The 22,722-nt window shown below is 46.8% G+C and overlaps 1 pseudogene; it reads right to left on the reverse strand.

Moving 5' to 3' along the window:
- Window positions 1-158: 158 nt before the first annotated feature.
- On the reverse strand, window positions 159-22,722 carry LOC101388570 (Y-box-binding protein 1 pseudogene; annotated as a pseudogene).

Here is a 22,722-nt window from a genome sequence, read left to right on the forward strand (position 1 = left end):
CCTCTCCCTGAGACCTGCCTCGGCCCCGGGCCGCTTGTCGCTCCATCCTGCTGGCGCTTACCTTCAAGCCATAGGGCGCCCAGGGGCAGAGAAGGCGCCGGCTGCTCGAGGCTTCTGGCTCCCGCCGCATCCACGCGCGGCCGCCCCTCCGGCAGCCGTCAGGGGCCGCCGCTCTCCTCGGCGGGTCCCTGGCTCCCGGCCCCGCCGCGCCGCTCAGAGCCCCGGCGGGCAGCCGCTTGGCCGGCTCCGGCCCGCCGGGCGCAGTGGACCGGCCGCGGCGGGGCGGGGCGGGGCGGGGCCGGGCGCGGGGCGGGCGTGCGGCGCAGGGACGAGGCGCGGAGGCGGCGCGGTGCGCGCGCGAGGCGGCTGGCTCCGGCACTGAGGCTGGACAGCTCCGCGGCGCCGGAGCGCGGGGAGCGCGGGAGGGAGGGGGCGGGGCCGCCCTGGCTGCGGGGGCCCCAGGGCCCCGCCCCGGGGACAGGCCCCGCCCCGCCCCGCCCCGCCCCGCCCCGCTGCTCAGATGTGTGCGGGCTCCGCGCACCAGGGTCTGGGGGGAGAGGCAAGGGGGTGGGGGATACCGCCATCCCTGGCTTTGTGGCTGGTCGGAGCTTAGGCGGGAACTGAGGGTCAACTGCCCACTGTGCTCTCCCCCCACAAAGTAACACCCTGTATATGCAGGGCTGCTAGTAGTCAAGCGTTGTCATCACCTGCTTGTCTGTTCCCTCCTTTGAGGGGCCAGAGGACAAGGGTTGGGGGAAGCACCACTCATCCAGGGAGTCGCATTACGAGGAGAAGTTCAGGGTTCGTTTTCTGACTCCTGGTCTTGGAACCCCTGTGGTCAGTTCTGTTGCTTGGCTCTTCCTGGAGAAAGCCTGCTTGGAGTTGACCTGAGATGGATTTTCAAAGGGGGCCTCTGGGGTTCCAGCTCACCTTTGACTCCAAACCGAGGCAGGGGAGAGGGAAGGAAGGGAAGGGAGGTGGTGGTGAGGGCTCCTCTGCTACCATCCTCCACTCAGGGGTCGTTTGGGTTGCAGAGAAATCTCCTTCCTCTCCCCTTTCTCCTCTCTCTCCTTCCCTTCCTTCTTTCTTCAACAATTAGTTATGGACTGTCCTCCCTTTGCTGGGCTCTATGTCGGATTTTGGGGTCACAGAGAGGAATAAAACCAGGCCCCTGCTCTCACATCCTGCCAATCCAGAGTGGAGACCTTCAGATAATACCTGTAACATACCACAGCGCCTGTGGCTTAAACAATACCAGTTCCCAAGGGGGAGAAGGCAGCACAACATTCTGGGCAGAGGGAACAGCACAGACAGGACAAAGGACTGACTGACCGTGCATAGCAGGGCAGTCCATCCTGGCTGGAATCAAGCCACTCTGGGCCACAAAGATTAAGTTTGTATTTCCTCCAACGACCCACACAATTATAGAAAATTAGAGTTGGCAAGGACCTTAGCATAAATCTAACACCCCCCCAACACTCTAGAAGGGGAAACTGAGGCCCAGAGAAGTGGAGTGCCCTCCCGGATGCCACAGAGATCCAGCTCTGGACCAGTCCTCCATCCCCTGAGTCTCAGGCCAGTACTTCTCTCAAATGCAGCCATCTCTGGAGGAACTGGGAGAGAGGGAGACGGGCCTTTTCCCCTGGCCCTTGCCTTTGGCACTATCATGTGGATCTGGACTGTCCTGCGTCCTCTGGCAGGCTTGATAGGGAGATAGCACAGCAATCAGGAATCCTAATGTTTTGCCATATTTGCTTTTAAAGCAACAAAATCTTGCAGATATGGTTGAAATTTCAGTCTTCCCCCTCGTCTACCCTTAGGCCATTCTTTCCAAGGTTTAATCCACTTAAGGAAGGACGTGGTGCCTCCCAGCTCAGTACCTCTACATGGGTCAAAGACAGAGCTACCCAGTGGATGGGCCACCCCTCTCCTGACAAATTAGAGCACCTAGATTGGTGTCCTGCCTCTGTCACCTACCAGCTGTGTGACCTTGGCTAAATTGTTTAATCTCTCTGAGCCGCAGTTTCCCCATCTCTAAATTGGGGCTAAAAATACCTTTCTCTCTAGGCTGCATTGAGGATAATAGATGAGGAAGTGTTAGCCCAAGTGTAATATGGGTGACCCTCGGCTGCTCCAAGGTGGGGCGGATAGCCTTGCTCACTCAGGGGGCAAGATGACCTCCACGGGGTGCACCAGCCCAAGAACACTGTAGCTCTGCACTGCCTTTTTTGCCTTAATCTTGCATGGCTGAGTGGATTTCATGCTGGCTGTGAGCGAGACGGATGGATCTTTTAGTTTTCAATTAGCCAACACCTCGCTCTTTAAACAAGCGGCACAGCAAACAGATGCACTGAGTGATTGATGACAGGGAACATCTGTGGCCAAGCAGGCGGCTGCACCAGAGGCTCCCTGCCTCCCAGGCTGCCAGGGCCCTCTGGAGGTCATTCGGTGCCTCCCCTGCCTCCAGGCAGAACTGTACCCGGTCCAAGTAGGCAGGGCAGGGGCAGGGTGGCCCTTTTCCTGGAAAGGGGACACAACAGCCTTTATGAGTTTCTCATCTGTATGTTCTAGAGCCTCAGAGTCAGGGAGTTCTTCCTGATGTGCAACCTAAATCTTTATTTCTACCCCTTTTAGTGTTAAAAGTGGTGAGCAAATGGTTGGTCATGGGTATTAGGGGTAGAAGATGGGTTGAGGCAGGTGGGGGTTTTGTTGGCCCACAGTAATGAGGAAACAGGACAGAGCCAACAGAGAATAAGAAAGATCTAGAACTTCCTGTGCCCCAAGAACTGCCTCTGAGGCGGAGAAGGAGGCATGGCTGGCACTTGGATAGCAGAGTCCCGTGCTGGTCTCTGTCAAACTCTGATGGACCCCCAGAGAGAGAGACACAGACCGTCACAACCCCCCTTGTGAAAATTATTCCGCAGAAAATAAAGGAAATGTCGTCATGGAAGGAGTCAGAATCAGAGCAGAATTGGAGTCACACAGGACTTTGTTCACGTCCAAACTCCACGACCTTGGGAAGGTTCTGAATGTCTCTGAGCCTCCGTTTCCTCAGTGGTAAAATAGGGATAGAAATCCATGTTGCAGTGTTATCATGAAGATTAAGTGCAAATGCCAGACAACACATATTGGTGCTCGATACATCTTGCCCCTTCTCTGCTCTTACAGAAAACTTCAACTAGAGAAGTGCTGAAGGAAATGCAGACACCGTCTTTGTGGTGTTCCAACTCTCGATTCTTAACCTACTTTGCAGATGAAACCTGAGCCCTATTTCCAAGCTCCGGGAATTTTTCTTTTCTCATCTTCCTCTCTTTTGTCATTTTGTTCTAACCCCATTTGCAAATGACTCTGAGAACACTAAGGTGGCAATCCTTCTGGGTCCGAAGAGGTGTGGGGCAAAGAGAAAATGAACACACCCTTTTTATACTTGATTATTTCTCTCAAACTGCCAAAAACCTTAGAGAGGTGCAGAATTCTTGGTTACTGTTGTTGCTGAGAGATCCACAGGCCCAGGTCAGAATAAGCTAGTGAAGGTTAGGCGGGTAACCCTGAAGGAGGGGGGAGAAGGAGAGGATCCTTCTAAAAGGAGAGAGGTTCAGGTACACTCTCTGACCAAGGCAGCAGGGCAGAGAGAGTCACCTGAGGGTTTTGACACCTGCATGTGTAAGTCACCCCTACGGAGTGGTTTCTCACTGTAGGCTATAATGGGCTTTTCTACATCAGTGTGAAATGGACATTTGTAGATGTTCTTTGTATCTTCCTATTTGGGAACAATAAAGAATACGGGTGTGACCCACTTTAAGCAAGTCTATTATACAATTCTTCAGAGTTACAAAACAGAAAAATTAAAGTGCAATTATCCATATTACGATTTTGCTTAATTACTTGGGAAGAGGTCATAAAAATATGCACTGTATTTGTACACCCATGTTCTTGGCAGCATTATTCACAGTAGCAAAAATGCAGAAGCAATGCAAGTGTCCATGGATGGATGAATCGATAAGCAAAGTGTGGTCTGTACATACAGTGGAATATTATTCAGCCTTAAAAAAGCAGGAAATCCTGTCACATGCTACAAGACGGAGGAAACTTGAAAGTGAAATAATCTAGTCACAAAAGGACAAAAACTGTATGATTCCACTTATATGAGGTAACTAGAGAAGTCAGAGAGTGGAGAGGTACTTTCCAGGGACAGGAGGGAGTGGAGAATAGGAAGTCAGTGTTTAAAAGGTGCAGAGTTTTAGTTTGGGAAGATGAAAAAGTTCTGGAGATGGACGATGGCGATAATAGCACAACAATGCGAATGTGCTTAATGCTGTTGAACTGTACTCTTAAAATGGTTAAATGATAAATTATATTTTACTACAATAAAAAATATATAAATATTGTGTTCCAGTGGCCACTGTACATGCCATATATGTGAAAACAAAATAAAGCATCTTGGAAGTTACCAGGTAAATATGTGGAAAAGTGATTGACCTTAGAAAGCAATCAATTTATATAGAACTACTAAAGTTGTGTTTAGGGAGGTACCATCAGTACTGTCTTAGGGTTCTTCAGCCCTTTCCATAGACAATAAAGCACATTCTCATTTGTGGTCTCATTTCCCTTTCCATAGTCTTGGGAGGTCAAGAATATCATGAATTTGGGAGAGCACTGGAAGGTTATTAAAGGGCTGCCCCTTCCGGAAGATGGACACACGTAGTGAGGCCAAGATGATGGTTTCCTGATAGTCTGCAGCGCAAGGACTATTCAACCACTGGGGTTTTGAATGGAGTGGCGCAGTTCAGAGAAAGCTCTGAATAGTGAAGAAGAGCTCAATCCAAGCTATCTTTATTGAGCGGGAGCAAATCAGGAGCAGAGGTGTATTTAGTCTCTAAGCCAACCAGCAGCATTTGGGATTCTTTTCCTCACGACCTGCTCCTCTGCCTGAGGACTGAGGACTATACCCAGCTGCTCATGCCCTCTCTGCCTCCCACACAGACAGGGTAGCAATCAGGGAACGTGGACGTAAGAAACAAACAATTCAGGCAGTTGGAGCAGAAAAGGAATTCATTGAAAATATCGTAGTAGCTCACACGGTCACAGGGGAGATTAGAGAACCACGCTTGTAAAACAGGCAGGAACGAATAAGCTAGACACTGTTAGATCTTCAACCAAAATCAAGCCCACACAGCAGTCCAGTGAGAACTCAGTTATTGCCAGTAAACACAGGGCACCAGATGGCACAGCCACCGCTGCTGGCATCAGACACTGGCATCCCCCTGGCACTCTGTTGTGCTGCTTCTGGAGACTGAAAGTTGTGGCTACTTGCACTGCCTCTAGAATGGATGCTCCGCTGTCCCTGCTTCTCTGAGTCACCAGTTCTTGCGTCAAAATCTAGGGCATCTGTGCCTCTTGTTGAGCTGATCAAGAACCACACAGTGAGGGGTTCTTCAGCTTAGGGAGGGAGGAAGCCTGCAGAGCCCAACAACAGCAATAATCCACACTATCCCAGATCAAAGGAAAAAAGAAATCACTCAGTTCTGTCCGTTCTACTTTCTGAATGCCACACAAATCTGTCCACTCTCCACCCTCGCTGCCACCACTCCCATTCAGGTCTCCATCAGCGTCTCAGGCAGATTATTTCCAAAGCCTTTTCCCCAGCCTCCCACCTCCAGCCCATCTTCCACACTCATAAGAATGCTGCTTCTGAAACATAAATCTGATCCTGTCACCCCTGCTTAAAACCCTCCAAAGTCTTTCTGTTGCCTTTGAGATAAATTCTAATCTTGTTAAAATGGATTAAGTCTGCCACATCTGTCCCTTGCCTCTCCCCAGCCTCATCTCGGCTAGTGTCTTCTCTGCGGTCAATGAATCAATGAATAAATGAGTTTTGGAAAGGGTCACAGAGATTATCTACCCCAGAGTGTATCTCAAATGTCAGTCCTTGGATGGATGCAGTAGAAACACCTGGGAAACTAAGAGAAAAATACAGATTTGGCAACTTAACCTCAGATCTACTAGATCAGAACTTAGAGGGCGGGTTTAGGATTCTTTATTTCTAAAAGGCCAACCAGTATTTCTGAGCACTGGCCGGATGGGGAAGCACTAATCTAATCCATACCCCTCATTTTACATATGTTGGGAGCTGAGGCATGGAGAGGCTAAATACTCAATGTACATGAATCAAGTTTGGTGTTGTAACGAAGCAAAACTCTGAGCAAAGTTAATCTGACACATTTAGTGCTATATATATCATTCTTGTGCCACATGGTACTTAGGCATAAACAGTAGATAAGTTATTCAGAGGGAGGATTATTATTACAGTTATAGAAACCAAGTATTTGGGGGGGGTCAACTTGAGGGAAAGAAAAGGAGCCACGGGAAAAGATTGGAGTGGTTCTCTGGGGCCCCATAGATCTGATGACAGGTGAGTTTGCCCACAGATTTGGAGGGTCAGGTTAGAGCTGAGTTGCTGGGTGGTGATTCAAGGCAAGCCCTTAGATAAGACTGGAGAAAGACAAAACAGCATCTGGCCCCTTCTTCCAGTGAGGGACGAACTGGACTGGGTCGGACATCATGAGAAGAGGAGAAAAAGCAAGTGTAAATCTCAGGTCCTTCCAATGCAGTAAGAAACCGAGGGATGGGATTTAAAGAAATCCCTTTCTCTGCCTACTCTCAAGCAGAAGCATCTTTCTCACGCATTGGAATTGCCCGTTGTGTTCTGGATACACGTTCCAGGCCCACCTCCAGGGCTATGCCCACACTGCTCCCTTTGTCTGAAATGCCTGGCATACACCCCCACATGTATATGTCTGCTTCCTTCTGGTCTTTCCAGGCCCAGCTCAAATAGTTGCATCCATAGGCCTTTCCTGATCTCCCACACCCTGCTCAGACATGATGCCCCTCCCCAGTCTTAATAAAGTCATATGCCTCTTCGTGACATTCATGGCATTGTTATTTGTGTTCTTGTCTTCTTGACTGAAGAGTGAGATCCTCTGGCTCACTTGAGTCTTGCATGCCCCCCAGCACAGAACCCATCTCAGGGCAGATGTTCAGCAAATGTTTGTTAACAGAAGTCTCTCCTATTAGTAATCCATTTGGCTTAATGAACAAACACCCTGAAGGCTTAAAGGTGAGTTGTCTATTATACTCAACTTAGTGTGAGTGGGTTTATTTTGATTGATTTTCAATTTCCCAGCTGAGAAGCTCTCAAGGTATGGAAGTTTTGATGAGGATAGGCATGGGGAGAATTGGAGGCACAGGAAGAGAACAGTCCAGATGTAGGTCCAAATGTCCAGAGACTGGACAGATGGTGGCTGGTTGGGTGTGCTCAACTGGACTGAGTTGGATGGTCAGGGCTTTTGAGATAGTAGCTGGATATTGTAGATATCTTGATGCTAGGGCACTGGGATATAGGAAGGAGGGAGGGTGAGGAGAGAAATAGAGGAGAGGTAGGAGGTAGCAGAGAGGGAAGGAGGAAGCTGAGGAAAGTGATGAGACCCAAGACGTAACTGGCCCTCTGTGTACTTTGACGTACTGTTGCTTTGGGCATAACCCCTTCTTCTCAAACAGATGGTACAGAAAGGAGCCACCCCACCAGTCTGCCAGCCCCGACTGAACTGCTCTGCTTGCGTTAGAGGGAAGAGCACACAAGTCCAGGAGCAGCAGCTTCCTTGTCCATGTTCCTGACCTTCTCTCGGAGCCAGGCGACTGGCTTTCCCGTCTGACTTGCCCTCCTTAGTTCTATCCCATACCTGCTGCAGGGGTCTATTGTGCTGGGATGACCAAACTCATGGAAGGCTCCAAAAGTTGTACGTTATTGCCTAGCTTTGTGACTTTGAACAAGTTGCTTAACTAAGTTTCAGTTTCCTTATCTGTAAAATGTACATAATAATTTATAAAGTTGTTGTGAGGGTTAAATGTGATCCTGTATATGGGAGCGCTTTGAGAAAGAATGCCTAGCCCATTGGAAGTGCTACGTAACTGGGATTTACTATTGCTAGTGATGTGCTTGACCTCTCAGGCAGGTGACTTAGCAGAAACTATGGAGTAAACCCACTGCTTCCATGGGCATTCCTTCTCTCTTTGTGACTCTCATGGGGAACATCCTCCCCAGCTAGGGGGTTGGCCATCCTTCCTCATCCCTCCTCGAACTGCCCATCTCCCAGCAGTATCCAGCAAGCCCTCCCACAGGGTCTTGGCTCACCTCTTTGCCACTCAAGCTGGAAACATGAGAAGTACCTGGGTTTCCCTGAGCCCATTAGATAATCTTGTAATTACCTATAGGCAATATCATCTGCTTAAAACCAAGACAGTCCTAAGGACAGTTTAGGGCAAATTACTGCTTAGCCAGACAGCTGGGGAAAGCTACCCTGCAGTGAGCAGGTAGCAGCAGCAATACCCTCAACCCCTTCTGGGGAGGGTTCCCAGTACCGTGCCAGGTGCGGTGGATGCAGGGGCAGGGAGCTCAGCATGGCTGCTCCCTGTTGGGCTCTGTAGGACCAGATCTCTCCAGCACTCTTGCCTAGCTCGGGCCCTGGTCGTCTCTCACTTGGCCCATTGCGGTTGCCTCCTCACTGCTCTCTCTGCCTCCAGACTTACCCCTAGATTCAACTTCGGCCCAGCATCCAGAGAGGGCCATCCAAATGCAGATGTGACTACATTGTCCCTCTCCCAAACCCTTTAAGGCCTGCCCTCACTCATCTGCAGCCTAAGGCACTGCACCTTCTGGCTTGTGCCAGGTGACTCCTCTCAGCTTACTGTCTCCTGCTGCATTAACCTCCCAAGCCAAGTGTACAGCGATGTAACCACCAGCTATCTGACCGTCTCAGACTACAGAGCCTTTGTGGGAATTGGATGGGCACCGTGGAGGCATGGAGCCATTCACGTTTGGCCTGAGCACTGCTCAGTGACCAGACTTTAGCAATCTGGACAGAGATAAGACAGACCAGATGTGCAGTTGAAAGGCACTTTCCACATTGGAAAGAAATCCAGTGTGGAGGAAATAAGTTTCCTGCCTAACTAATGGCTCTAGGATATTATTTAAACCTTTAGTATGAGGGATAGTTTCCTTTTACCATTGGGCAAGGTGAAGTTTGGGAAGATGTCATCCAACATCACCCATTCTCTCTACCTAGACACCTGGATACAGATAAAGACGGGGGTTGACCTTGGCTGACTAATGCTGCCTGACACTGCCCGGCCCCTGGCTCTCCTGCCCAGATTCTACTTCCCTTCGCTCTCCATACATGGGAATATTGGACCCCCACTATTAGACTCAGCTCCCGCCCCCGAGTCCTCAGGACCATCCCTGACTGATGTAGGATGGAGTGTCCAAGCCTTGCCCTTCAGGAGCTTCCAATCTGGACAGAGAGAGGACACAGACCAGAAGTGCAGATGCGTAGTCCTGGGCTGCCTTCAGTGAGGAACTGCTCCTCTCATAGTTGGACAACCCAGGACAGCCAATCCATGAGTTGGTCTGACTTGAAAAGTTCTTTCTCAACTGAGACAGTTATGATAAGCTGGACCAATTAGATTTTCTCTATGAGGAATTTGAACTATGAGATTCTCTAGGGAGAATTTTTCAGTCGGCATTGGAAGCAGAAACTGATGCAGAGAAAGATCAGGGGGAGGCAAGGACCATGATTAACCATGAGTAAGTGATATTTATAAGTAAACTAAATTACAAGGAAGCCAAAAATATGACTAGAGTGAGGGGGTTGGTCCATAGCCTGAGAAGGAGATAAACACAAAGAGGCAGACATGAGAGTAGAAAATACTTCAGTGAAGATGAAACTGCTGAGGGTGATGATCTGTCCTGAAACCTAGAGCTACCTGGGTTTAATCCAGTCTCCCAGTTCTGGTCTCTGCAATATCCAGTAGGACTTCAGTTCCTGTTCTTGCAAGGCCTGGTTGTTAAGCCCTCCTTGATACCCCTGATGCCTGACCATGTGGTTGAGATTTTTAATAACCTTATTTCCATTTCCATGTTCTTCTTTATGACACTTCTTCCCTCACCCCAAACACACATGTATATACTGACTCAAGGTTACCCAAGAAAGCCCCAAATTCTTTCCATCAAAAGAGCCTAATACACTCTCCCTAAACTGGAACCTAGTCCTGGTTTCCTTCCTTCTCCCTAAGACACAGGATCTACCCTGGTGCCCAGATCCAGTGCTTTGAGCTGGGATCCCTGACTTGTTAACCTCTCCTTTTAGGGGCTCTTTCTAGACCTCCCCCACCTCCATCAACTCCAAGTCAACACCTGGAAGGGGTAAATGAGATTGCAGGATACCAGGACTCAAGAGGGACATGCAGCTGCCTACTTAGATCTGACAGAAGGAGACTAGAATCAAAGGCAGAAGAAGACCTTGTTGTCTCTTGCCGATGGCTTCCCTCATCACCTCCTCTCCACACCCCCAAGGGGTCCCCTCTCTGGCTTCTCCAGCCCCATATGGCTCTTCCTCATTCTCCTCCAAGATGGTCATTGCCCTCCACTCTTGGCATCCAGGTCACTCTGACTGCCCCCCACCCCCTTCCTTTTTGGTGTAGACAGTCCTCTCTCCCCTCAGGTCAATAAAGAAGAATCTGATGTTTTGCAACTTTAGAAAATTAAAGAAAAACCAAACACAGCCTGAATGGAAAATAAAGAAAAGGCCAAGCAAGACACTTCCTGTTTGTCTAGCATACATTCTTTATCCCAGAATTACCGAAGCCTCACCTCAGGTCAACTTGCCTGGCTCACCTTGGCTGGTACAAGTTGGGATTTGTGTCCAGGTTGGGCCTGGCCCAGGGATTCTCAGTATCTGCCAGAATTGGCTTCCTTCCCTCTCTATTCCGTGAGGCCTCCCTCCAAACCTGGCTGGACTGCTCTTTAACACATCAGTCACTTACGTCACTGCAGGTCCTTGCCCCTGGACCTTGCCACTCTCCATGCATTGGGATCCAGGCTCTTCTGTCATTGCCTTTCTCCACCAGGGAGTTTTCTAAGCCTTTGAGAAACCTACCCTTGCCCCTGATCCAAGTCTGAATGTGTTGATCACCATTTGTGAAAAAAGAAAACAAATACTTCCCTGGGACTTCCACTGCAACAGACACTGTGGTTCTCACGTTGACGTTTAATTTAATCCTCACAACACTTCAGATGTCACAGATGGTGAAACGGGTTCTGGAGTTGCTTGAAAAGGGAGAACCAGGATTCAAGCCGGGTCCCTCAAACTCCAAGCCCAGTGCTTTTTACTCATGTTTTCATGTAGCACACACTCAGGGATGGCAAAGAGATTTCATCTCACATGTCAGTTCTGATTGACTTAGTGGCTGCCTGCAGTGCTGGGGTGAGAAAGATTATGAGGCCACATCTGTGCTCAGTGGGGAAGAGTCTCATGATAAATTAGAGATGTCGGGCATGGGGAGAACTGGAGGGAGTGACAGGCAGTACATATGCCATATACTTGCCTCCCTTGGTCCAAGCCATTTTTGTGACAGCCACATGGTCTTAGCGGAAGACACCATTGTAGCCAGAGCCTCTCTGCTTTACATGAGTCTCCTGCCACATGGAAGAGTGTGCCTCTTCTCAACCAGGATTCAAGTCTCAGCTTTGCTACCTACTAGCCATATGACTTTAGGCAAGTTACTGCACCTCTTTGAGCCTCAGCTGCTTTGTCAGTAAAATATAGCCGAGTGTAACACTTACCTCCTAAGGTTTCAGTAAGTATGAATTGGTATAATGCTTGTAGATCCCCTGGTACAATGCTTTACACACAATAAGCATTTGACAAATAGTATTGGTAGTAGAAGTTGTTGTTGTTGGTCATCATTGTATCAAGGCCTGTTGCCCACACTGTTGCGTGCACCATCTTCCTGTTTCAATGACCTGCCGTGGTATAAAGTGCCCAGTCTTTCCAGCTGGCCCATACTCTCCTTCAAGTGCCGTTGGATCTGTGACAGTCAGTCCTGGGTCTGTGTTTGCCATGAAGTCCCATTACTCTCCACTCTATTAGACATTTCAAATCCTCCCCATGGGCTCCCCACTGTTAATGTGATTATGTGTCCTGATTGTTTCATTAAGCCCTTTTTCATAGAGAGGCTGGTAAATACCTGGTAGAACATGGAAGCTAATTATCATCTTAATTGGAGAAGATGACCTGGTAAATATTGTGCATAATTTAATTATCAAGGTAAGCCCCATAAAGATTAGTGAGAAATCAAAACCCATAACCAGAGGTTTTGAAATTTTGGGGCAGATAATTCCCAAGCTTTGGAAGCAATAAGGGTCAGGTTACTACAGCATAGCAGACTATTGACCCTTTCCCTTGCCTGGACCAAGATTAGAGCCATGGCCCTTTCTATTAGAGGAGAAGGTAGCTCATGTTTCCAATACTTTCTTTGACATTTATTCATTTTATTAAGCATTTCCTAAGGGCTTTTCTAGTGAGTTAGGGCTGCTCATCCAGGACATCTATTGTTTTTCCCACATGGTGAGAGTCTTAGAAACTAACTCTCCTTGCTTTAGATTCCCTCTTTCTGGAAACACCTGGCACTTTCTTTCCCCAACTGATCCAGCCATGCCTCACATCCATGCTGTCTTTCCCCTTGGCACTCCCTTGGGCTTCCTCCACCACAATGTGAGATCCCATGGTTTCCTGTAGAACCAACGCGGCAATAAAACAACTTTCCTCTTCCCTCAAACTCTTCAACTGAAGTGCTCTTCTCTTTCTAGCTTAACTGAAACTTGGCTCTTTCCCAAGAATGTTCCTTCCCCTACAGGCTTCTCAATTAAGAATTACTCCTTCTTCCACAACCCAGAAATGTCTCTCTCAGGAGCTGGGGATGACATCCTCCCTGCTCCCTGATGCTGCTTTTAGAAATTTTGCCACTACTTCTGTGTAAGGCCCTGCCTCTGAGGCCCATATCCCTACTCCTCCTTATCCCTGTCTTCTCCAGGTCCCCCGGTAACATCCTGCCTCACAGTCTCCTCCATCCCCACCCTGCTGCTCCACCCTGCTGCAACCCTAGGTGATTTCATTGTGTGTGTGACCACCCATCCAAGCCCTGGGCCTCCCAGTCCTTCGATCAGCTCAGCTCTAGTTACCTTCACCTTCTCTCTGCTTCAGCTATTCATAGCCACAGCCCCAGTCTGGTCAGCAGCTTGAACTTCTCCACTGCAAAACTTTTCAATTCAAAGGCCTCACTCTCAGACTTCAACCTTTACCTAACCATCTCTTACTCAGCTCCTTGTACGCTATTTCATCTTCAGCCTCATCAGCAACTCTTGATCCCTGTACTCACTCACCTTGTCAGCCTCCACTTTCTTTTCATTCTTGTCTGTCTAGCCTGGACTCCATGTTTTATCATTTGAACTGCTGTATTGCCAATATGCCAATATTTTGTTCTCTTGCCATCCTCAATCCTCAAGTTATCCACCTCATCAATTATTTCCATATTCTCTTTCTTTCTCTCTCTCTCTCTTTCTTTCTCAGACATGCATACTTCTCTATTATTAGCTCACAGTTAATAAAAACACTCACCGTGGGCAGAGTGCTTTTTCCCTGCCCTATTGATGCTGAGATTGAGATTGCCATTTGACATATTTTGGACAGTGGAATGTGGGCAGAAGTCATAATGTGCCTGCTCTGAGCCATGGCCTTAAGAGACCTTGCACATTTCTGATCCTCCCTCTTCAGTCTCTGCCAACACCGTGAGAAGAACATGCCCTGGCTAGCTCACTGGACCAAGGAGGATGGAAGCACAAGGAGCAGACCCAGATATGCAGACCTGCGACACCATGCAGAGCCAACCTGCAGACACATAAGTGAGTCAAATAAATGTTCATTCTTACTGTAAGCCACTGAGATTGGGGGTTGTTTATCAGGCAGCATTATTGTTGCAGTACTTGACTAATACAGTCTACTATGGCTTAATCTCCTTCCATCCGGATCTTTCCCGTCACCATTTAAATATATTTAAATCTCTCCCATCTTACAAAACAAACCCTCAGTTTCCCCTGTGTCCTCTTCTAGCTTTTGCCCTTCTCACTCGAACTCTTCTCAAGTAAGATTTTTAGAAGCGGCGTGTCTTCTCACTGTCTCAAGGACTCACCTCTCATTCTTGCTGCATCTTACTGTAGTCTAGCTTTGCTCCCACTACTTCCCTGAAACTGCTCTTGCCAGGGTCACCATTTTTTCAGCAAATACTTACTGAGCACTTGCTCTGTGCTCTGGCTGGACACAAATATGAGAGGCAGGTATGAGCTCTGTCGCCTCATATAGCTCGTGGCCGAGGGGCATATGGACAGGCAACCAGACAATTGCAATCCAGCGTGATGAGAGCTGTGCAGGGACATGAAGAGCTCACATGGGAGGGCACGAAACCCAGACTAGGAGGTCAGGGAATATCCCTGCAGGAGGTGACATCAAATTTGAGAAATAAAGAATGGGAGGACTGGCTAGGCAAGGAAAGGAAGAAAGTTCCAACTAATTGGAAAAAATGTGATATTTTTAAAGACAAAAAACCCATCAAGTCTGCCTTGCTGAAAGCCTTCAAAAGTTCCCCTTTGTATCCACGCAACTACAGGAGGGCAGGTTCTTGTCCGCCATTTTATCCCCGTTACGCTTGTAGTAGGGGTTTGATAAATATTTGATAATGTGAAAGAATTAACAAGACATTCACAGGTGAAACATAGAAGCACAAAGCAGATGTTATTTGCTGAATTCCCTGGAAGAAATTATTGATTATTGAGTGTTATAACAAAACTAGCATTTGTGTAATGTCTAGTTTAATGTTGGTTGCACGGTTGGTGCTTAATAAATGCTTGTTAAATACAGGTAATTTTGGTAATTTAAGGGCCTTAAAATATAACATCTTGCAATCCTCACAACGTTTCAGTGAAAAAAACTGAATTTCTTAAAGGTTAGTAAACTTCCCAAGATCGCTCAACTAGTAAGTAGTGAAGTCACAATTGGATCTTAGGGCTTCCAGTGGCAAAATCCATGCTCTTTCCATGCAGCTCATAGAGTTTGGATACACATAAATTGTAGCATTGGGGAGGCCTTCACAAAGATGAGACTTAAGCTGGGCTGTGACAGATCAGTGTGGATAAACCAGAAGTGGTACAGATAGGGAATTCTTTGTAAGAGGACCAGCATGAACACGGGAATGGACAAGGGGACCACATGCTTCTTTCAAGGGACAGAGAGGAGATTGGTCTGCTTTAGACAGAGGGGCCACATGGCTGGAGAAGCGCCATATCCAAGGATCAGACTCAACTCAAAGTGCTGACTCTGAAGAGCTCCTCTTTCACCCTAATATTTGAGCATCAACAGTTTCAGATTACAGGCATGCAGGACAAGAAGGAAATCTGATAACTAACGCAAGGATTGTTATCAAAGAGGAGAGAGCACATCACAAGCTTCTCTACCCTCAACCGTACAAGCCTCCCTAAGACATTGGTGTATATTCATAATGCTGGATGTGTGTGCGTGCAAGTGGGCCACTCTAGTAGGCCCAGCAGAAGATGCCTATTTCCTGGACAAAGCTGTGTGACTCCCTGGAATTCATAAGGCCTTGAATAAACTTTAGTGTAAAGTTATAGGCTTATCTGCTTGCAAATCCTTCAGTGGGTACAAAGTTTCAATTATGCATGATAAATAAGTTCTAGAGATGTGCTGTACAGTATAGTGCCTATAGCTAACCGTACTGTATTGTGCACTTAAAATTTTATTAAGAGGGTAGATCTCATGTTAAGTGTTCTTACCACACATGCACACACACACACACACACACACACATATAAACCACAAAGAAGCATAAGGAAACTTTTGGAGGTGATGGATATTCCCTTGAATGTTGTGGTTGGTTTTGCAGATACGCATGTGTCCAAACTCATCAACACAGTAAATATGTGCAGTGTTTTGTATATCAATTATGCCTCAATAAAGCTGTTTAAAAAAATAGAAAGAAGCATCTGAGATGAAACTAGAGAACATAGCCTTATTATACAAAGATAAGAAGGAGGTGGAGCCAGAACTGGGGACGTCCGTAAGAAGCTGGTGCTGCCTGGGGCCCAGCCACTCCTGCACGAGGCTGGGAATGGCAGCATGCGTGTGGGTGGACAGTCTGCATGAGCGTGCAGAATTTGTTGAAGCCCATAAATGTTAAAATTGATATTCCGTGTCAGCTGCGTTTACATCAACTTCCTTTTCTCAATTTTGAATAATTTCTTCATGATTAACAGGGAGACTAAGATTTTCCTGGCACCAAATTTTTTAAGTTTACATTTTGGTGATTTTACTTCTCATAAGTTTCACTCCTTCCTTATTACTCAAGCCGTACTTGTGCACAGATACACTACAGTAGACACCACAGTTGAACAAAAAGGAAGGAATGAAATTCACCTCCAATCCCAGTACCCAGAGATAAATATTGTTATTTTTGTATAATTTCTATAATAAAAATAAGACCATACTATACATAGCCAGCCCTGTGGTCTAGTGGCTAAGATATAGCGCACTCACTGCTGAAGCCCAGATTCATTACCCGGTCAGGGAACCACACCAAACGTCTCTCTGTTGGTTGTCAAACTATGGCAGCTACGTGTTGCTGTGATGCTGAAAGCTATGCCACCCGTATTTCAAGTACCAGTAGTATTTCAAATATCAGCCATAGGTTTCAGTGGACCTTCCAGACTACACAAACTAGGAAGAAGACCTGGCCACTTCTGAAAAAATTGGCCGTGAAAACCCTATGAATAGCAGTGGAGCATTATCTGATACAGCACCTGAAGATGAGAGGATGGCACACACACACACAAAAAGACCAGCAGGGTTCTGCTCTGCTGTACACAGGGTCGCTAGGAGCTGGAATCAATGCAATGGGCACGAACAAAACAACAATAACAACACATACTACACACTATTTTATATCCTGATTTTTTATTTGCCAATATAACATTGAACATCTTTTTGTGTCAATAAATCTTCTTCCACAGCATCATTTCACGGCTGTGTAGTGTTCTATTGTTCTGGTGACACCAACCTATTGTTTGACACCTAGGTTGTCTCGGAGCTTCAGATATCATAATCAAGAATGATGCTTTGGTGAGTCTTGGTATGCACCCAGAATTATTTCCTTAGGGTCCCTTGCCTCCCTTTTCTGCCTCCCTCCTTCTCATCCCCTCACTCTTGCTTCTCTTTCTGGCCAAACTGAACTTCTTTGGGTTCCTTAAGCATGCCATACTCTCTGCCTCTGTGCTTTTGCACACACTCTTCCTGCTGTCTGGGACATTCTTCATCCACCTGTGATCCCCTGCCTAGCTAACCCCTATTCAGCTCTTAGACATTGCTTACTCAGATGATCTTCCCCTGACACCCTGCCATCATCATCATAACCACAGACTCAGTCAGATGTCCCTCTCATGGGGGCCGCCATCACCTGCCTTTCGTTCTGCTAGAGCAGGAATCAAGCTCTATTGTAAGAGCCTGCTTCCCTGCCTCTCCCTTTCACCAAGACGTAATGTCCATAAAGATAGGGATCGTGTCTGTCTTGGTCAATGTACCTGGAACAGTGCCTGGCACATAATTGGTACTCCATAATAATCGAACAATAAATAAGTATATTCCTAAGAATAAAACTACTAGGTCAAAAGTATGCACTTTTTAAGGCTTATAAAATATATTGCCAAAGTGATCCCTCAAAAGGCCATCATAATTTACCTTAACTCCCACAGTGTGTGAACACGCTCATTCCTCACATCCCGGATAGCCTTGCAAAAAATTCTGAGAATAATTTCCCTCCACGGGCCTTTCTTTAGGGAGCATTGACTGCAATGATGTGTAGTGGGTTATTGAAGAGTCTCAACTCAGTGGGGTATAAACACAAAAGCTAATTTTTTCCAGTCACTGCTTTCTACTATGTTCTGTTGAATCCCTTTTCCCCATCACTTAATGATATTTTGGGCAGAAAGTGAATGTTCTTGTCACTTTCAGTTATTAAAAACTCAGTCCAGTCAGTTTAAAACTCCAAATCCATATCTGAATCAAAGCTCTTCCTCCCTGCAACAAGCCCCAGGAAGATTGTCGCTCTAGGTACCGGAGGTAGAAGGAGTGAGCAACGTGGTCGCTTTTTTCACTTCTGCTCCTCCTCCCTCTTCTGGGTCTAGCTTTCGAGGCTTAGAGGCAGGAAGGAGGAGTGGGGAGGTGGGAGGCATCTCAGCATGGCTGAGGGCCAGTAGTGGTGAGGTGGTGTCTTGGATCTTGGCTTGGTTCAGTCTGGTCCATGTGAGGCTAGAGGACCCTGCTGAAGTGGTAGTCTCCACGTGGAAGGTGGGGTGGTATTTTGGAGCAATGCTCAACTCATCCTGGGTCTCCTCTCATACAAGGACCCACTCAGAGAGGAGGTGGCAAAGTCCTCCTTCAGTCTGGGCTATGGCCCCCAACCCTCTCTGGATGGAGACTCTCCTCACTTGTGGCAACTATTTGGGCAGCCCATAGCTCCTGACCCTTCTCATTCCATGCTTCTTTAGGTAGAGCCACAGGAAAGGCTGTGGACTTCCTCTGTGTTCTCCAGGGAGTAAGGGGAACTGGGATAGGGGTACCTCCAGTCCTTCCTTCCCAGGCCCTCTACAGTCCCTTCTCCCTCTGCTTGCATGGGCCATTTCCATAGGCCTCTTACAGAAATCTCTAGACCAGAAGTAGCCAGTGGTCTCTGTGATCACGTATGTCTTCCCATGGGAAGAAAAGGAAATTGCCCATCATCATGAACACTGTAAGACTGGCAGCTCTGGTGCCATCTCCCCACATTCCCTGGTCGTCTGCTTATATAAAAAAGAGTGGAGGAACCGAGGAGTCAGGATGGGGTGCGGGTTGAAGGTGGTAGGCTGGTTCTGCAACCTGTGGTTTTCAAACCACATTGTCATATTGCCAGGATGCGCTGGCTCTGCTCCTGGCCAGTCTCTATAGAATGCAGGGTTCCTCCGCGCCTCTTCTCCACTGCTTTGGTTTGGACCTTAGCCACAATTCTGGGACACCAGACAAATTCCCCTCATCATCTTGTTGCAAATGTACCAGTCATGGTCCTCGACAGTATTTTTATAATAATTGCAGAGCCAGATGGCACATGGCTATTTCTTGTAGCAGCACCGGATAAAAGCTGAGGGTGAGACCAGGCAATTTGGAATTAAAGGGAAAATAGCCACATAAAGCCAGAGAGACAGAGCCCAGAGCCCTGTGATGTTGAAGTGAGGGAGAACAAAGGGTGGACAATGGGGAGCGTAGGCGCTCTTGTGCCTCCAGGGTCTTTAGGGTCAAGAGACCTCTCTGTCGAGTCTTGTCCGTTGTCAGGGCCAATCAGACATCTCATGAAAAGCAGAGAGTTGGGGAGAAAGGGGTCCTAGTGAAACCCTCTCACCCTGCCTTGATCCTCCAGATGCAAATGTCACATCTAATTGAGCTGATGTTCTGGCTGAAGCCCCTCCCTCACCGCTGGAACTGGCCACAATAATCCATATGGTCACTTCCCAGAGCCTGAGCTTTTGCAGGCTGATTGGGTAAGTGCAGAGGTGGCCATGAAATGGGAAAGGGGTGGCTAGGGATTGTTTCCAGCCCTTAGCATCGATGAGAAAAGGAAGCCTGGATAGGGCGTCAATGAATAAATCATCATGAGAAGGACCATCTTCCCTCCAAGCTCTCTGGCATGGTCTGTTGAAATAAGATCCTCAATATTGCAATTACAGTCAGAGTGTTGGGAGCCTTGGGATTCATTAGTCTTGACTTCAGCAGCATTGATTTCTTGTTTAGTAATTAGCTTACCAGAGCCCCTGATGGCATAATCGCTCCATTTACATAATTAAGACATAAGTCTTGAGCCTGGATAGCAGCCAGGACACTAAGGACACTGGACACTAACGACAGCAGGTGCTTGACAGCTTGTAGCCCCAGTTCCACACTCTCGCCAGCTGATCCCATTTGCCTCGCTGACTTCAGTGCACTGAGAACTTTTCCTCAGAAACATATTTTTGAAGGCTTATGCCAAGGAGATCAATCCACTTAAACTAGGCTTAGAGGGAGGCTGCAATTGTTTGAAAATATGCTCACAATTTCTTTGATGCTCTTTCATTCAAAAAGTGGAGTCTAGTTCCCCTGCCCTTCAATGTGGGCCAGAATCAGTGACTTGTTCCTAAGGAAAGGAATGTAGCAGAAGTGATGGTGTGTAATTTCCAAAGCTAGTTCAAAAGGCATTGCACTCTCTCTCTCTCATTTTGTTCTGGAGAACCCAACCACTATGTTGTGACAATATTCAAGCAGCCTGTGGAGAGCCCACATTGGGGGAGAAACTGAGGCCTTCTGTCAAGGACTGGCACCAGCTTGCCAGCCACATAGGTGAGCCATCTTGGACTGGCTCCTGCAGTCTCAGTCAAGCCTTCACACAATACAGCCCTGGCTAACATCTTGATGACCACCTCATGAGAGAGCTCAAGTCAGAACCACCCAATGAAGCCATTTCCAAATTTCTGACCCACAGAAACTATGAGGATAATAAATGTTTATTGTTGTTTTAAGCCATCAAGTTTTGGGGTAATGTGTTACCCACAATAAATAATTAATACAGAGGGCATTTCTCAATCTAATGCTGCTTCCTCAGGAAAGAAATGGTCTGATATTAAGACACAGACACCTAAAAATGTTCATACTTTGTGACCCAGCAATTCCTCTTGTAAATATTTATCTTATAAAAATATATTAAAAACGTAAAGATACACACAAATTTGCGAAATGCTTGTATAAATGTGTTCATTGCAGTATCCTTTGTAATAGTAAAAACTGAAAGCAATTAATGTTTCCATCAATAGAGTTCAAATAAATAAATTATGGAGAAAAGCTGAAAAATTTTATGCAAGCATTAAAGAAATTGAATTAGTAGTAAATATATATATATATTCCTCCATGTAAAACTCCAAGTTTAGATGATTTCACCAGTGAGTCTATCAGCAATTAATGGAAGAAATACTTGAATCTTTATACAATCATGAGGAATAAAAATATAAGAGGACACTTCCCAACTTAAGCATAACCTTGATACTAAAGCCTGACAGAATATTAAAAGAAAGGAAAATTATAAGCAAATCTCATTCATGAACACATATGTAAAAATTTACAAAAAAATTTTAGAAACTGAATCCAACAATTTATAGAAAGATATAGATCACGAATAAGTTGGATGTAATGCAGAAATGCAAGGCTGAGTCAACATTAGAAAAATCAGTCAAGGTAATTTACCTTATTAATAGGATAAGGAGAAAAATCACATGGCTATCAACAATAGATGTGAAAAAATCTTCACAAAATGCAACATTGGTTTATAATTTTAAGGAAGAATCATTTAGCTGAATAGAAATAGAGAGGATGCTTTCTTTTATTATTGGTATTACTACTATTATTATTAAAGACCTTTATAATGGGTGCTTGCAGTTTGCTGACTTTTTTGAAAAAAATCAAGTTGTAAACTTTTATTACAAATTTAAAATGAGATTCTTAAAAATCTCAACTTGACTAGACATAAAACAATTTTAAAATCTTTAAAGATGTATTGAGAAAAACAAAACTAAAAAAAGTTTGTCATTACCGAAAAGAGACACCTTTCAATAAAAACAACAAAAACTCCAAGCTGTATAAATGTTGCAGATAGTTCTAGTTATCTGGTCAACAGGCAAAGATCAAGCACTTAAAGTCTCCTGCTCCAGTCTCTTGCTCATTTCTTATTGCTGGAATTTCATGGTCGTTTCTTCTTCTTGGGTAACTAAACGCGATGATGGTGGAGATGGTAAGCCCTACTCTGCTCAGCCTCTGGAGCTGACAAATTCTCAGCTGGTGGATCGGCCGCCTTGTCTCTTTGCCATCCTGTGGTTTAGGGTTTTCTGGGTGTCTGCGTCGGTAATTGAAGTTGCAGTGGTACCAACGTGGAGGGGGCTGCTGACCTGAGTCCCCTCTCCTTGGTTTTCCTTATCTTCTTCAACGCTGTCCTTTCGCAACTGTCTTTGGTGAGGAGGGCCCCTGCAGAACGGTAGTCTCTAACCCTGGTACATATTCTGTCCTACTGGTCTACCTTGCTCTCCTGCGCCCTGGTTGTTAGCACCTCTATCCCTTCTCCCTGCACAGGAGAGTTGGAATATTGTGGTCAACGCCCATAGGGTCTCCGCAGGTAGTAGGGTGGGCACCGTGTCCTGCGGTGGGACCGGCACTGTTGGGCCTGGCCTTTGGGAGCACTCTCCAGTCCCTCATTCCTCCTCCCACTCTCGCTGTTCTGGTCATTCTGCTGTAATCGCAAGGAGCACCCCTACCACGTGGGTAGTCAATCTGGTTATGGTCTGCCACATATGGCTCCTTGCACGGGAACTCCGCCAGCCTCTGTAACATTTGCTGCCTCCCTACCTGGTTCTCCTCAACAACATCAAACTCCACAGTCCATCTCCTACACTGCAAAGGTGGCTCCTGGGGTTATCTATGGCAGTCTGGTGGGCAAATACATCTTCCTTGGTGTCATTCCTGTTGATGAAATCATATCCATTTCTTACATTGAGCCATTTTACTGTTCCCAAAACTTTCCTTGTGATGACTTTCTTGATGCTGTGGAAGTGAGGCCACCAGGGCCACAGCTCCCTAGGCCACTGCAGGTGGCACCAGGCTTGGGGTAGGCTGTGCTGAGGGTGGGAGCAGCGGGATGCTGAGTCTCGGCCTCGCTGCTCAT

This window comes from Ceratotherium simum, chromosome 7 (genome assembly GCF_057802395.1).
Source record: "Ceratotherium simum simum isolate JZ-2026a chromosome 7, ASM5780239v1, whole genome shotgun sequence".
Lineage (NCBI taxonomy): Eukaryota > Metazoa > Chordata > Mammalia > Perissodactyla > Rhinocerotidae > Ceratotherium > Ceratotherium simum.